The sequence below is a fragment of the Poecilia mexicana genome, unplaced genomic scaffold, assembly GCF_051168715.1.
Source record: "Poecilia mexicana isolate PSO_F unplaced genomic scaffold, ASM5116871v1 scaffold_2, whole genome shotgun sequence".
Taxonomy (NCBI): Eukaryota; Metazoa; Chordata; class Actinopteri; order Cyprinodontiformes; family Poeciliidae; genus Poecilia; species Poecilia mexicana.
The window spans coordinates 7,813,206-7,827,657 of NW_028263371.1; the positions used below are offsets into that span (position 1 = coordinate 7,813,206).

The 14,452-nt window shown below is 40.4% G+C and overlaps 1 protein-coding gene across 1 annotated transcript in view; it reads right to left on the reverse strand.

Annotated features, from left to right (window-relative positions):
* The window catches only part of add3a (adducin 3 (gamma) a), a 96,241-nt gene extending 94,728 nt beyond the window's left edge, over positions 1-1,513 (reverse strand). Inside the window, exon 1 of the mRNA XM_088009881.1 lies at positions 1,383-1,513. The gene's annotated coding sequence lies outside the window, so the exon portion shown is untranslated. The remainder of the gene's footprint in view (positions 1-1,382) is intronic.
* Positions 1,514-14,452: the final 12,939 nt, after the last annotated feature.

The following is a 14,452-nucleotide window of genomic DNA, read 5'->3' on the forward strand; positions in this document are numbered from 1 at the left end:
AGTCCTATCTATAAGTAAAGAGCCATGGAGAAGAATCGACTGTTTCTGAATGTCACATCACTATATTGCAGACTTTTGGACATAGCGTTGTCCCATATATGCGACAAGACAGTCAACATCTCCGCACAATAACTCAGACAGTGAGTGACTTTTTTTCATTACAATGCTTATGTGTCTCTGCAGCTAGCTTTGCTAACATCACGTTAACGGAGCTTACCTTCTTTGAGCTACTTTTCTAAGTGACGAAAATAGTTAGACGTTGTCCCCACCGTCTGTGAAAGCGAAGCGCTGCTGAGTTAGCTGTGGCCATCGGATTTCTTACTATTTATGCAGCGCTATTATATTACTGACCATTAGACAAACATTTTCTGCCGCTGAGAGAAAACCACTGCGCATGTCCTGGAGCGCCGCGTGCGAGTGAAAGGTGGGGAGGGGAGGGGGAGGAGGGAGTAGCGCCGCGCGCGAGTGAAAGGTGGGGAGGGGAGGGGGAGGGGGAGAAACGCGTAGTTGCTTGGATTTTAATCGGTGCGTTTTGCATCAGCTGAAAACAAAGATGTTAACAAATAAACTGGATAGTATGCTGCACGTTTAGTGATATTTTCACAGTTGCGGTCTCGACTGGTCTTGAAATAAAATGCCGAGTCACCAGCGCCCGAGACCGAGACAAGACCGAGACCAAATACGGTCGAGTCCGAGACGAGACCGAGACCATCAGAAAACGGTCTTAAGACCGGACTCGAGACCAAGACCGATCTCGAGTACCACAACACTGCTGATTACCCCCCGATAATAACTCAGAAATAGTCCGAATAGTTTGGATGTGCTTTTATTTCTTTCCTACTTACAGAAAGTTTCTGTTTTTATCATAGGTTTGTTGTGCTTTCTATACTGAAGAAAAAGATATAAAATGTCTGATATTTCACAACGAGATATTAACATTCATGGAAAAACCTTATATAAGCTTGTATTAAAGCAGAAAGTACGGCGGCCACCGTAAGAAAGGCTCACAGTATTCAATTATGCCGCTTGAACTGATCAGTACATTATTGCGAGGGAACGCAAAAGAAAAAAAATTCCCCATGTCCCCTGGAGGGCTCCGTAGCAAAACAAAGTGTGGTCATTTGTTCAAGGCTTTCCAAAAAGAGCCCAAAACTTTCCTCCTGGTGGCTGCTGTGTCCTTGACAGAAACCACAGAGGAGGAAAGATGGGAAGCTGAGGGAAGAAAGGCCTCATGGAGCACTTCACTTAAACATTTCCCTTTTTTACTTTATTTCAAACCTCCTTGCTATGTGTGAAGAAATACTCTAAACAGAGCAGTGCTGTCCCTCTAATCCACAGGTGTGAAAGTTCAGTAGCTGGAATGAGACGCATGAAATTCTTACCTCTTAGAAAGGATTGCTCTCTCAACTTAATCACGTCTTGTAAGCTACAAAAAAGAAGAAAAAAAAACATCATGTTTCAGTCTTCAAGGACTTTTGCAACCAGAAAAACCACAGTAGGCATCTAAAGGTTAAGAAATCTGACACAGCTCGAGGCAGAAATAAGCATTTACTTTGAACGCCGTTCATCCGCCGCGAGTTTTCTGAGTCCTGAAATGGAGAGGAACAAAAACACAAATGAGGAAATCTCTTGCTTTCATGGAAGGAAAAACATCTTTATGTGCTGTAAAGAGATTTCTGTGGTCTTGAAATCTCAGCATACTTTGTAATTCAACAAAGTAAAGACCAGAGGCACAACTAACAAGTTGTATGAGGTGATCTGGACTTCACTCAGATCTGTGTAAAAGTATCCACACCTCATGAACATTTCCGCATTTTATCACACTGCAGTCAAACTTTGATGTATGTTACATGGATTTTGTGCTATAGGGAAAAAAACACACACTCACACACAAAGCCGTACAGGATTGGGAAGTGTAAGGAGAATAATACATGGCTTTAATATTCTGATTAGAAAAGAAACATTGTATTCATCCCCAATGAGCCCATGCTTTTTTAGAAATACCTTGTGAGTCTGTTGGGCAACATCTCTGGCCTCCTTACAAATCTATAAACTAAATTTTTACCTATTCCTTGCAAAACAGCTCAAGATCAGTCACTGGATGACTGGATCACCACAAGTGTGCCCACAGATTCTGGACTGAAGAATATTGTCAAATATCTCAAAGTTTGGGGTATTGTTTTATAACCCAACCCTGGTTTAACTTTCTCCACAACCTTCTCCCTGGTCTGTCTGCTGTGTTTTCTTATTTTATTATTTTGCTTTCGTGATGCTGTTTGTTAAGTAATGTTCTCTACTACATCTGAGGCCTCCCCTAAGCAGCCCTGAGATTCAATTACGCACAGGTGAACTCAGTTTTCAAATAAAGGGGGCCTCTGTAGGCAATTGGCCGCACTTGATTTCAATTATCAGAAGCTGAAGTCAAATGAATCTCACACTTTTAGAATTTTATCCACAAGATCTTCTCACCGCACAGTTATTTGCCACTTTGATTTTTGGTTTATCACAGAAACTACCAATGAAATACATTAAATTCGGCTGATATAGTGTGAGAAGACTTGAAGTTCAAGCAATGTAAACAGAAGTTTAGATTGAGAAGAGCTTCACCTCCGTTACGAGGTTCAATGATCGTATTCTTGACAGATCTAGAAAAAAAATTAACAATACTACTTTGCACCATTAAATTCTCCAGTTTCCTTTGACGCCTTAACCAGTTTTTTTTTTGTTTTTTGTTTTTTTTTAAGAATTTTGATAAAAGTGGATTAATTGAACAGCAGAGCTCCTTTGGTGATCAGCTGGGCACAAAAAAGCATCAACGTAGGGGTGGGCAACTCCAGGCCTCGAGGGCCGGTCTCCTGCAACTTTTAGATGTATCTCTACTTCAACACACCTGAGTCAAATAATGAAGTCATTAGCAGGACTCTGGAGAACTTGACTGCACTGAGGAGGTGATTCAGCTATTGGATCCAGGTGTGTTGGGCCAAGGAGACATCGAAGAGTTGTAGGACACCGGCCCTCGAGGACCAGGATTGCCCACCCCAGACTTCCTCCCTGCAGCAGTTCGACTTTATAAACGTCACTGCTGCTTACCCACAAACTCAATAAGTGTTTAGATCAAAGCTTGAAGTTTTTCCTCAATCCAACAACATTGTTGCCGTTTTTTGCACATCCTTGGTTTTTCTCCATTTTTATAAATATTTTTTTAAACGCACAAATATTGGACATTTTGTATTATTTTTAAAAAATAATCCTACCCTGTTGTACTTTTTTTTTTAAATCAGACTATGTTATATTTGATAACTGAAACGTATTTTGTCATGTTGTAAAGTGCAGTCTGTTATTATTCCCTTTTGGAAATGTTATTTTTGTGTAATGTCTACATGCTTGGACTTGTCCCGTCACTTTGCTGCTGAATTTCTCCACTGAGGTCCAACAGAGGCCGATCATTTTCCGTTCCACTCCACTTTACGCTCTGCACCGCCTGTACCATCACACTGCAGGAAGCCCAGAGGAGTCGGTTTTCCCTCAGTGATCATCTGTGTCATCCACAAAAACACCAACTGTGTCAACACCAAACAGCACGGCTCGCCATGGGAGAACAAGAGCTGACTGATGACATGTGAGCTGTGTTTTTGTTGAGGTCACTGAGCCTGACTTCCATGAAGACGATGATGATGATGATAACCAGCCAGCGGGGAGTTTTGGGATCGGTCCCAAACAACACTTGGAAAATATTTGGAGCAATTCCAGTGGGTTGATGGTCATAGAAATGCAGTTAGGCCGAAGATTTTTGAGCTGATGTATACGTTGGTCAGGTTATTATTATTACTATATGTTTTTTTGTTTTTGTTGTTGTTTATTTGTTTGTTTTACCAACATGTAGTAATTTTGGACTGGCCCAGCTATAATTCAGACTTTAATCTGACTCATCCACAGATCCTTGGATGTGGTGGACCTAAAGATTAGGGTGATGGCAATGAGGTTTTCCATCCTCAAGGTCTTGAAGCTCTTCAATTAGCAGCTCATTAAAATCCACTCAAACCTCGTCAGCAATTACAAAAAGGGATTGACTGGTATAATGCAGATCAAGTATGGATATTTTATCTGCCTTTTTTTGGTAAAATGACCTCATCCAATGAATAATTGTGGCCATAACTGCAGATTTATGCTTATTTAGATAATTGAAAGTTGGACTGCAAAAATTAGTCATACAAAAGAGGTTGTATGACTGTAATAAAAAGTATTTTTAGTGGTAAAAACTCATCCTCTCTTGCAGTGGACATATTTTACAAGGCTAGGTTGGAACACATAAAGTTATTATTTTTGTTTGTTAGTTTTTTTCAACTAAATACCCTGGAAGTTTTCTCCAAGAGCAATGTTTTTACATTGACAGCTGGTGAACGGAGTCATTATTTGGCGATTTTCCAACTAAAATGATGAGATGTTTTTGTCATATAACTCTCTTCTCCTAGATTAGAAAAGTAGTTTAAGTTCTGCGTGAAATAATGTGAATTTGAAAAGTTGCTGAATGATCCCCAGAGTTAAAAAAAAAAAAAAAAGAAAAAAGTATTTTTGTACTAAATGTCCATTTAGTGCTGAAGGGGTTGAAGAGCATCTGATTGAAAATAACCTTAATATCAAACATACTTTTTACTAAGCTGATATTTCTATATTAAAATATGTATTTTCATTGATCTGATATAAAACCCTAATTGTAAATGTCGTGTTTCCATGAGGTGTTAACAGAAATGAAGACTTGAAAACCTTCTGTGTGTAATTAATCTATGTGCGTTTCACTAATATGAACTTTTTTCAATAAAACTCTAATTTGTTGAACACGACTGCATTAGCAAAGCCCTGGAGTTGTCAGACAGATCATGTCGTCCTGGAGGGGAGACGCAGGGAGACGAGAGAAACCAGCACAGTTATATAACGAGTGTTTCTGCTGACCGCTGCCGTGGCCTTGGTGATCTGGCAGACGTGACTGTCCAGCAACACAGGACGACCCTCTGCAGCCTCGTTACGTAAAACCCAGACACGTTCTGAGAACTTCGACTTTATTAACTCATTATTGGTTCAGTGACATCACGCCATATGGATCAGGTTTACAATAAATGAATATAAATTGGTACCATTAAATCCCACAGATGTTTTATCACGCAACTCTTCATTGATCTCTTTCTTAAGATGCTGTCATTCTATGGATAATGCTCTACTGCGTTTTGCAATAAGAGTCTGGTTTGAGGTTTTGTAAAAGATGCAGTGATCAGTTGTGGGGTAAATAGGGCATCTAAATTTAAAAAATGAAAAGGAGGCTTATAAAAACTCTGGCCACGACACACAGGAGAGTTACAGGGAAACAGAAGAACCCTGGTTCAGAAGCAAAGGGGGGGAAAAAAACCCAGATCCAAATAGAAATACAAAATTACAAGTAATAAACAAGGTAACTAAGTACAAAAGGATGAAATTATTCTGAAACACTAAACTAGTAAAGCTAAACACGTCAAAACCTGTTGAACAATGATGAATGTAGAAACTGAACTGAATATGGCGAGTCGGAAGAAAGGTAAATAAGCAATAAGGAAATGAACGAAACAGAAACACAAATGAAAACCCAATATTTTACAGAAGAGAGGTGAGCAATTTGAAATTAACACAACAGGCTGTAAAACTGCCAGGCAGATTTTGACCGCTAAAAGGCTACGAATAAAGTAAATGTAATAAATGTCATAGTTTTATTTTATAGACTCCGGGTTCCAGAACATCCAGTCGTGTTTACCCGCTTGCTGTCGGGAAGACTGGTGCCTCTCTCTCTCTCTCTGGGCGAGAGGGAGGACACCCTGGAAAGGTCGCCTGTCCATCACAGGACAAACGACCACACACTCAGTAACCAATTAACTCAACAGTCTAATGTTTTGGACAGTGGCAGGAATCTAGAAAAGAAACCACACATGCAAACTCCAACGCAGAGGGAGCCCAGGTTACTGCTGCGACGAACCAGAGCCGACCACTGATCCTCTGAATAACCAGCTGCAAAACCGCTGGGAGATAAGACTCACTGGCAGGCTGTGCTTATTCAGCAGGAAACAGAACAGTGCATTTTATTAAAAAAATAAATGAATAAATCTGAATAATCACAGTTCAGCTGTTTTGCGGGGACTGATTTCCCCAGATAAACAATCACAGGTGAATCGGTTTTATTAAAAGGTTGACAAAGTCGGCAGCTCAGATCTGTGAGTGTTTGTGCGGCCACTCATCTGACCCCAAAGGAGCTGCGTTGGATAAAGAGCTGCCAGCAGAACATCACAGCCTCATGGTAGCATTTGCTTCACTGCGTCAGCACATCTAAATCAATTCGAAACTGTTCTTATTAAGAACAGTTTCAATCATTATCTATTAGCCGAATCTATTAAAGAGGCACAACATGTACACTGGCAACACAAAAAGTGATAAAGGCAACAATCAGCCAGCGTTCTTTATGTGATTAAAGTCGCCTAATATTACAAACTCAAAAACAATTCCTTTATTTTCTCTTCATTTATAGCACAACTTTGTTCTCTTACTTTTTTTAAAGGTGGTTATGCTACATTACTTTTTATAGATGGAAACATTTAGCAGCACATTCTCAGAAATGAATTGCAAATTCGCGATCAGTTTATTGCTCCAATCAGCCGTTGAGACTTGACGTTCTTTTGAATTCAGCAACGTAAAACACGCTTTGATCAAGGCACAAAAATGCTGAAATAGTTCAAATATAATTAATGAATCCTCTGTCTGAGAGTGAACGATCAGGAAGCAAACACTCCCTAGTCTGTTCGGATTAAAGCCTAATCCGAACAGATGAAGAAGAAGAAGCATAAATACTCGAAAGCAGACCTCCGAGCGACTAAACCCTCTCCATCCTAGACCAACAATATAATTATCCAAATTATGAACAAATGGGTTCATAAACACTGAGACCTTCAAGGTTTCTAAGTTTCAGACTTGGTGGAGCCAAGAGTCTTTTTACCGTCAGACAATAACATGAATTTAATCTCGTGGCTGATATTAAAACATGTTGTTTCTCATCCAAGTGAAATCTGTCTCATGAAGCACCATTCGGCTGGTGTCGCTGTGACTTCAGGCGGTTTATACATTTTTTTTTCTTTCCACTTAGGGTTGAAAGAAAAACAGCGCCTAGCAGCCATTGGCCGTGACGCCGGACACACCCTGAAACCGTCCGTTGTCGTTTGTCCATCGCAGGACATAAGCTGTGCATGTACTCACACCTGAGGACGATTTAGAGAGACCAACTAACTTAACAACAATGCATGTTGTTCGGTTTGTTGTTTTTGGACTGTGAGAGGAAGCCAGAGTACCTGGAGAAAACCTACGCATGAACAGGGACAACATGCAAACTCAAACCCAGGACCTTGTTGCTGCAAGGCAACAGTGATGCTAACCGCTCCTCCTGGAAATACGATTACAAATGTAGAAGGAGAAAAAAAGAAAAACATATTTGTGTATTTTGTTTGCAGCTCAAAAACAGTATTTATACTTTCAGAAGTTAACAGATAAGCTGAACAGGGTATAGAAAAGTCGTGTTCATTCAACTATTTTATTCTGCTCTTACTGATGGTTTTGTAATTTTTAAAGCCTTACTGTATTTGTGAAACTAAAACTAAAATACACTTTTCATAAGCCAGGTGTTACTTATTGTACTGCGTTTTTAGCCAGATGTGTTGCTAAACCCCTCAGTGCACCAAACAGCCTTGCTGAAGAAGCGGCTCAAGAGGGCTGCAAAACTACAGATCGGTCCATTATGGAAATCTTTCATATGTTAAAAACTTTAACCCCACGCTTCAACAACAAGCCTGTTTCTTCTACTTTCCACTCTCTGTTAAGTCCCAAGGCCATGAAGCAGATTTTCCAGGGTATAGCATCAGAATTTGGCCAGAACTCAAAACATCAACTCTAGGCTACGGTAGCAAAGCCTTCCTGATCCCAAGATGGATGACATCACTTAAAGCTGAAAACAACCATTAGGGAAATACTACAGGAGTCCATGCAGAAACACAGTAAGCCGGATGTTTAACAGCCTCATGTTTGTGCTTTTTCATTTTTTCCCCCCTCTAACCTCCAACCCAAAATGTATCCGTGACCATCTGAGAAGACAGAAAACAAAAGTTGGGTCGCATCCCGTGATTTCCTCTGCTGAGGTAAAGGAAATTCTGCCTTCACATACTTCCCATCCAGCGACAACAGTCCAAGACATGTGACACATCATCAAGCACATCTGATAGGGTATCTCTGCATGGCTCCAACCAGACACATCCTCAGTGGAAACAATGTGTGTGTGTGTGTGTGTGTGTGTGTGTGTGTGTGTGTGTGTGTGTGTGTGTGTGTCAGAACCCTCGGGACAGTGACCTTTTCATGTAAGCAGTATATTTGTTGGGTGACTCCTTGCCTCAATGAAATACGAAAAACAAGATTTCAACTTAAAGGTTGATGGACATGTCACAATATCTGAACAATCTATTATCCTTAACAAATCACAAACTTTAAGTCTAATATCTACCTAGAACATTGGAACTTCTTCAACAAGCTCCAATGTAGTTTTTTATTATACAGGATAGAAAACCAAAAAAGAGCATACTTGTGAAGAAGATGTTTTGTTTTTTCCAATAAACACTTAAAAAGTGTTGTTTTAAAACCATCTTTAGCTTCAATTACAGCTGAAAGTCTTTTGGTGCTTCGCTCTGCCAGTTTTGTGTAGTTTCCTTATTTGTATTTTCAAAATGGCTCTGTCAGATGGGATGAAGAGCATTCTTGAACAACTTTTATCTCCCGATCGACGTTTGAAATTGTCGCCTTACTAAAATAATGTAATTTTTGCCAATAGTCCATGATTTTGGAAAAGTGATTAAATATTGCTGCAATGAGAAATAACCCCAAACTAAAGCTACTGAGAGGAACGACCAGCTGAAATCAATACTCTAACCGACAAACTTCACTTTTTTGTTTTAAGCCAAACAGTTATAGGGTGGATCTCTCTTTCACAAAACTACATTGTTGCGATTTGAATGCACAGGATGTAATGCAATGTTGCTCCTTGAGTAACTGAAACTTGTAACACATTGGGAACACTGGGTGTGACAGCCTGAAATGTGCTTCTGCTTGTTTATTTCTGCTCAGGCTCACCAGGTTCCCACTTCCAATAAAAAAGTAACGATGGTGGCGTCGAGCAGAGGAGCGCGAGAGGTGACCTGTGGCAGATGGTGGTGCTGTATGTGCCCTGAGTATACTGTAACTAACATTTTAATATGTATGTTTTAGATCATTTCAAGAAAAATCTGCTATGTAAAATGTAGACAATAATATATGCAATACTGCTGCTTCGGTTTCTAACAATGTAACAACCCACTGCAGAAAAAGAACCAGCTCATTGGAAACAACGTGTAAAATTTTAAACAACCACAAAACAAAACCACTTGGGCCCAATCAAATGTTAGTGGTCCAATTAAATAAAGACGTAAATGTACTTAACATGCACACGTTAAGGAAAACACGCACCACAGACGTATGTAGAGATTGTTTTGCAGTGCGAGGGTTAGGAGGAAGGGGGATTCTGCACCAAATGCAACATGCGTCACTAATGAAAAACAAGCCTCCAGCAGAGAAAAAAGAAGTACAAGAAGACTGTAAAGGCAGATGGAACATATATACTGTTAGTGCAGCACGAACACTGATCTCAGCACAAAACTGGGACTTAAACACAAGATTTAAGTCCCAGGGTGGCGTTTGGTCACAGTTTTCAATTTCGCTTGCGTAAATATAACAAGACATTGCAGCAGGAAATGAGAGAACAGTTGATGGCATCGCAGACTGTGAACAAGTCTATTTAAGCCGTTGTAAATAAAGGATCTCTTCAGCCACTCGGTATTAAAGACGTTCCACAGCCAGTGGTCATTTGGCACCAACCATATCCTCCACTGCCGCGTTGTATCGCGTTAGTCTTGTGCACAGATTTCGTTGCGCTACGTTTTGGACTCTGGTGCGACAAACCCACCCAATAGAGTTGCTAACTTAGTTGTAATGAAAAAATAAATAAATAAAAATTGTGACCCGAGTCGAGCCATGCTTTAGAGGTGCTAGTGGGAAAGGGTCATACTACTACTTCAGGCCTCTTATTACGTGGAAGTTAACCTGTTGAGATTTCAACACTATTATGTCTATGCCTTGTATTTTAATGCTGTGCAAAAAAAAAAAGATGCTTTCAGGTAAATAAATGCCTTTCTACCAATCTGACGCTGCATCATCTGGAATGACATAATTTCATGCTATGCTGTGCAGGAGCTCCATCGGCATCCATGAAGACTCAGTTACGCCGACAGGTCAAATGTTAGAAGTGGTGACATGATGAGAGGGCTGGCTTTGTTTCCAGATAAATTCAGCAAAATCATTGTGTGGACACTTGGGAGAAATTGCATTGTTGAGAGGAATGGGCTCAGCAACTTTCTGTACACACGTTTACAAATGAAGTCAGCAGGTAGAAGAAGATTCAAAAAAGGAAGATGCTTTCTACAGAAGTATGCAAACTGTCATTCAGATAGTTTACAAAAGGGAGGGAGATGACAGCAGATAGTAGGAATCTGAACATAATATACCAGAGATGTTCTGTCCTTTACACAAGTACAGCTTTATCTGTGCTGGAACAAGATGGATTTTGCAAAATGCACATAGCTTTTTTAAAGCCTTTCGTAAGGATATCTCAACTCTGCTGAGAAAACACACTCAAGAACACAAGAGCTGTGTTATTTTCTGTGAAACAACCCACACCGGCAGTGTTTGGTCAGTGGCCGACTGTCCAAGGCACAGAACCCATGTAATCCATTTTTAACCTACTTTATTCAAGAGGACATAAGCACAAATCCCACAACATTCCAGCTCCCATAACTGCTCTTCTTCTTCTGCACTGCTATAATACTTCATCTCCCTTGGCTGATTTGTAGAGCCATTTCTGGCGAGAAAACAGTCTAAAGTGGAAAGATTAATGTGAAAGATATACAACCAAAATCTTGTCAAGTCAATGGCAAAAAAATATATTGCTTGATGATTCATTTTTCACAAGATTGGTTTAAAAGAAGAAACAAATACTAAGATTGGGGTTTGAAGTGATCTAAAACACTTCAAACCCTTCACTATTATGGTAAAATAGTGAACTTTTTGCCATTATATATCCATTTTATTTATTATTGGAGAATAAAACAGTGGATTCGCAAAAATGGTTAGCTGGAAGTCCATAACCTGAAATACTAAAATAGTTCAAAAAACATAATAGGGAATAAAAGAACTGAAAGGACTGAAAAATATGACCCAACTGTAATACATAGACATTTACATAACACAGGGAGAGCCAAATTCAACATCTCAGCACTTCAAAAGACTCCAAATACACATCAAACGCTACAACAAAAGGATGTTGCATGATATGTCTGTTTTAAAGACATATTTCCCCGCATAACAAACACCAACACAAATGAGTGGAAAGTGGCGTCTGAAAACCAGAAGAGCATCGACAGCGCAATGATGATTCAGGATGAAATCACAACGGTCATCGCAGCCTAAATGTCAGCAACGTTTTAAAAGATGACATTCAAATTCACATCCTGTCTGGTCCCAAATGCAAATCCAGCTCACTCAATTGATGACACCCTTGACTGAGTCACTCAGCACAACAGATAAAAGCCAAAACACGAAGGCTCAGCAGTGCTGACCCAGCACCTCATCTTGGTGGCGAGTATGATGATTTATTTATTTTTTATAAACAAGCTAATGTAGTTACAGAAGACATTAAAAAGTAGATAACTATACTGGCATCAGGATTTAGCAGCTAGCTGAGCTCAGCGATGCCAGCTGGGATTTGTTAGAGTGAGTGATTTAACAATAGCTTGGTGTGTGTATGTGCGCGTGCGTGTGTGCGTGTGTGTACACGTGTGTGTGTGTGCACAAGCCGGAACAGATACATGGGTGTGCCAGCCAGATGATTTGGTAAATGGAGGCGTTTGGTCACAGAGGCAGCGGAGAGTGTTTCCTGGACACACGAGAGGTGAAAAAGAGTTCATAAACAAGCACAGAGAGATTCTCACTTCCTCTTTTATAAGCATTTCATGGTGATGTTTTCAGAGCCGATGGTAAAAACTTTCTGTGTGAGGCACCAGGTGGCTCACTGGGAGAGCAAGTGCACCATAAGCAGAGAGAGGCCTTGACCCAGAGAGCAGGGAAGGACACGCATTCTCATTCTCACACAGCGAGGGGATCAACGCCCACTACGCAGACATCCATCGAAATCTCCTCACAGGTTCAGAAATACACACAAACACACATTTGACTCACACGAACACACCCTCAAGAACACGCTCTCGACTAATGAGTCTCCCGTTTCGTAGACTTGACATGCAAGTAATTAAGCTCAGTCAGTAAATATGTGAAATGACGGGGAAATGAACAGATTTAGTGACCTGGAAGTTTCATCTTATATGCATATTAATGCAGGCCCTCGGGGGACAGTAACAGGGATGGACTCAAACCAACCCGACTGGCAAGCAGCCCAGACGAAGCCACACACCGAGTCGGCGCCATTCTCTGCTCATCCCGGATATTTTTCATACTAATTCAGCTGATTAAAGACTCAAGCTGTTACGGATCTAACCTTATAAAGAATTATTAGATGGTTATGTAATCCCAACCATCAGAGCTTTTAGAAAAAAGAAAAAAACTAAAAAAAAAGAAAAGAAAAAAAAAACCAGACCATTGGAGTTAGGACAAAAAAAATCTCCTGACTTTCAGCTCATAATAGCTCTAGTTAATAAAGTATACCAACTTGATAATAACTGTAATTATGGATAAGATGCAATCAATCACTCCAGAAGATTAAGGAAAATACAGCCTGGTCGAGTCGACGTTCCCAAGAACGTTCGAGTCACAGAGACGTTTTAATAAGAGGACAACAGGAGAAGGGCTGGGAGATGAAAAGAACCGCTGTTTGTCCAAAAAGCTCCTTTGGCCAAAAATCTTTCGCCTCTTGCATAGTCGGAGGTTGACCCCGTTACCGTGGCTACTGCACTCCAATATCTACGCAAAAGCGCCTAAGCTGCATGGGAAGATCGACTGCTGACACATGGTTACACAGACAAAGGCTTGTGTGAATTCATGCTGAACGTGAAAACAACCAAATGTTTACATTTTAACTTTATGCACACGATGGAGATCCAACGTTCTCCAGACGAGACGAGAGACGGCTCAAGTAATTCCTTTATCAAACTATCTAAAGGTTTTTGACATTGGCAAGTATTTAGTTTCAATTCAGTTCGGTTACGCAGCAGCAATTCACAAATACGGAAACCAAAACATTGAAATATATTTGTTGAATACTGCAATGACAGAGACATTTTTGTCCCCCTTCGTCACAAAATGTCCATCACTCTTAGCTGATCTACCACATGGTTGTCTTCTTCTGCAGGTACCAAAGACAAAACCATCTTTAATAAGCCCTTGTTATCCTCCTTTGCCTTTCTCTGCCTTCTGCTGGCTTTTATCGGGTTGTAGGTGAAAATTGTGCCACCCCAAATCAGCATGTCTAAGGCTCCCTGCTCTCACCTTCATCCACTGAGAAAGACCTCGTCTCTCGTCAGAAGGATTAATAACTGCTTTTCTGTCTTAAATGAAACCGTGTTATTCTGACTGAAGGTCATCCTACCGTGACAGTCTCACACCAGTCCACTCAATATTGTAAGCAACATAGAAAGTAACAAAAATTGCACTTTGATCCTTTCCCTGCAGGACTGAGATTGCCGTTATTAAATTGTCTCTGCCAGAAAAAACTTCACAAGTAATCTTTGTACCTGTGAGCTTCTGGAGCACAAAACGTTTCTTGGGTGTCTTATATATGCAGATTTTGTTGCCATAAAAATGATACTATGTCAGGATATTTGTTAGACTTCCAAAGGAACCAAGACGTCGGATCTAGAAGGTTTGACGAAATAAGACTGAGTCCTGTTTCAGATACAGAGCATCGGTGTAAGGGCAATTTAACACAAGCTATACGGCACATGAGAAAAAACGCCTAGTGAGCCGAGAATATTGAGAAAGGCAAGATTACACAACTCCACCAGTTTTGTGAACTTGTGTCCTCAAACAAAGAAAGCAGAGTCCAAGGCTTCATCAAATTGCAGTGAACAGGGAGAAAGGAGCCACATGTTTTTGATAAGTCCTCTAACAGAGCAGGGTGAGGTAATGATGAAGTCATCTCTGTCCTCTGGACAGGTTCAAATTCACGGCACTGGGCGTATGTTAAATACTTTCAGGCACACATGCCTTTTCTGTGGAATTTTACATAATGGAAACTGGTCAACAAAAAAAAAAAGGGGGGGTCATCGACATGAGCTCCTTTACATTCCAGCTGATTGGATAG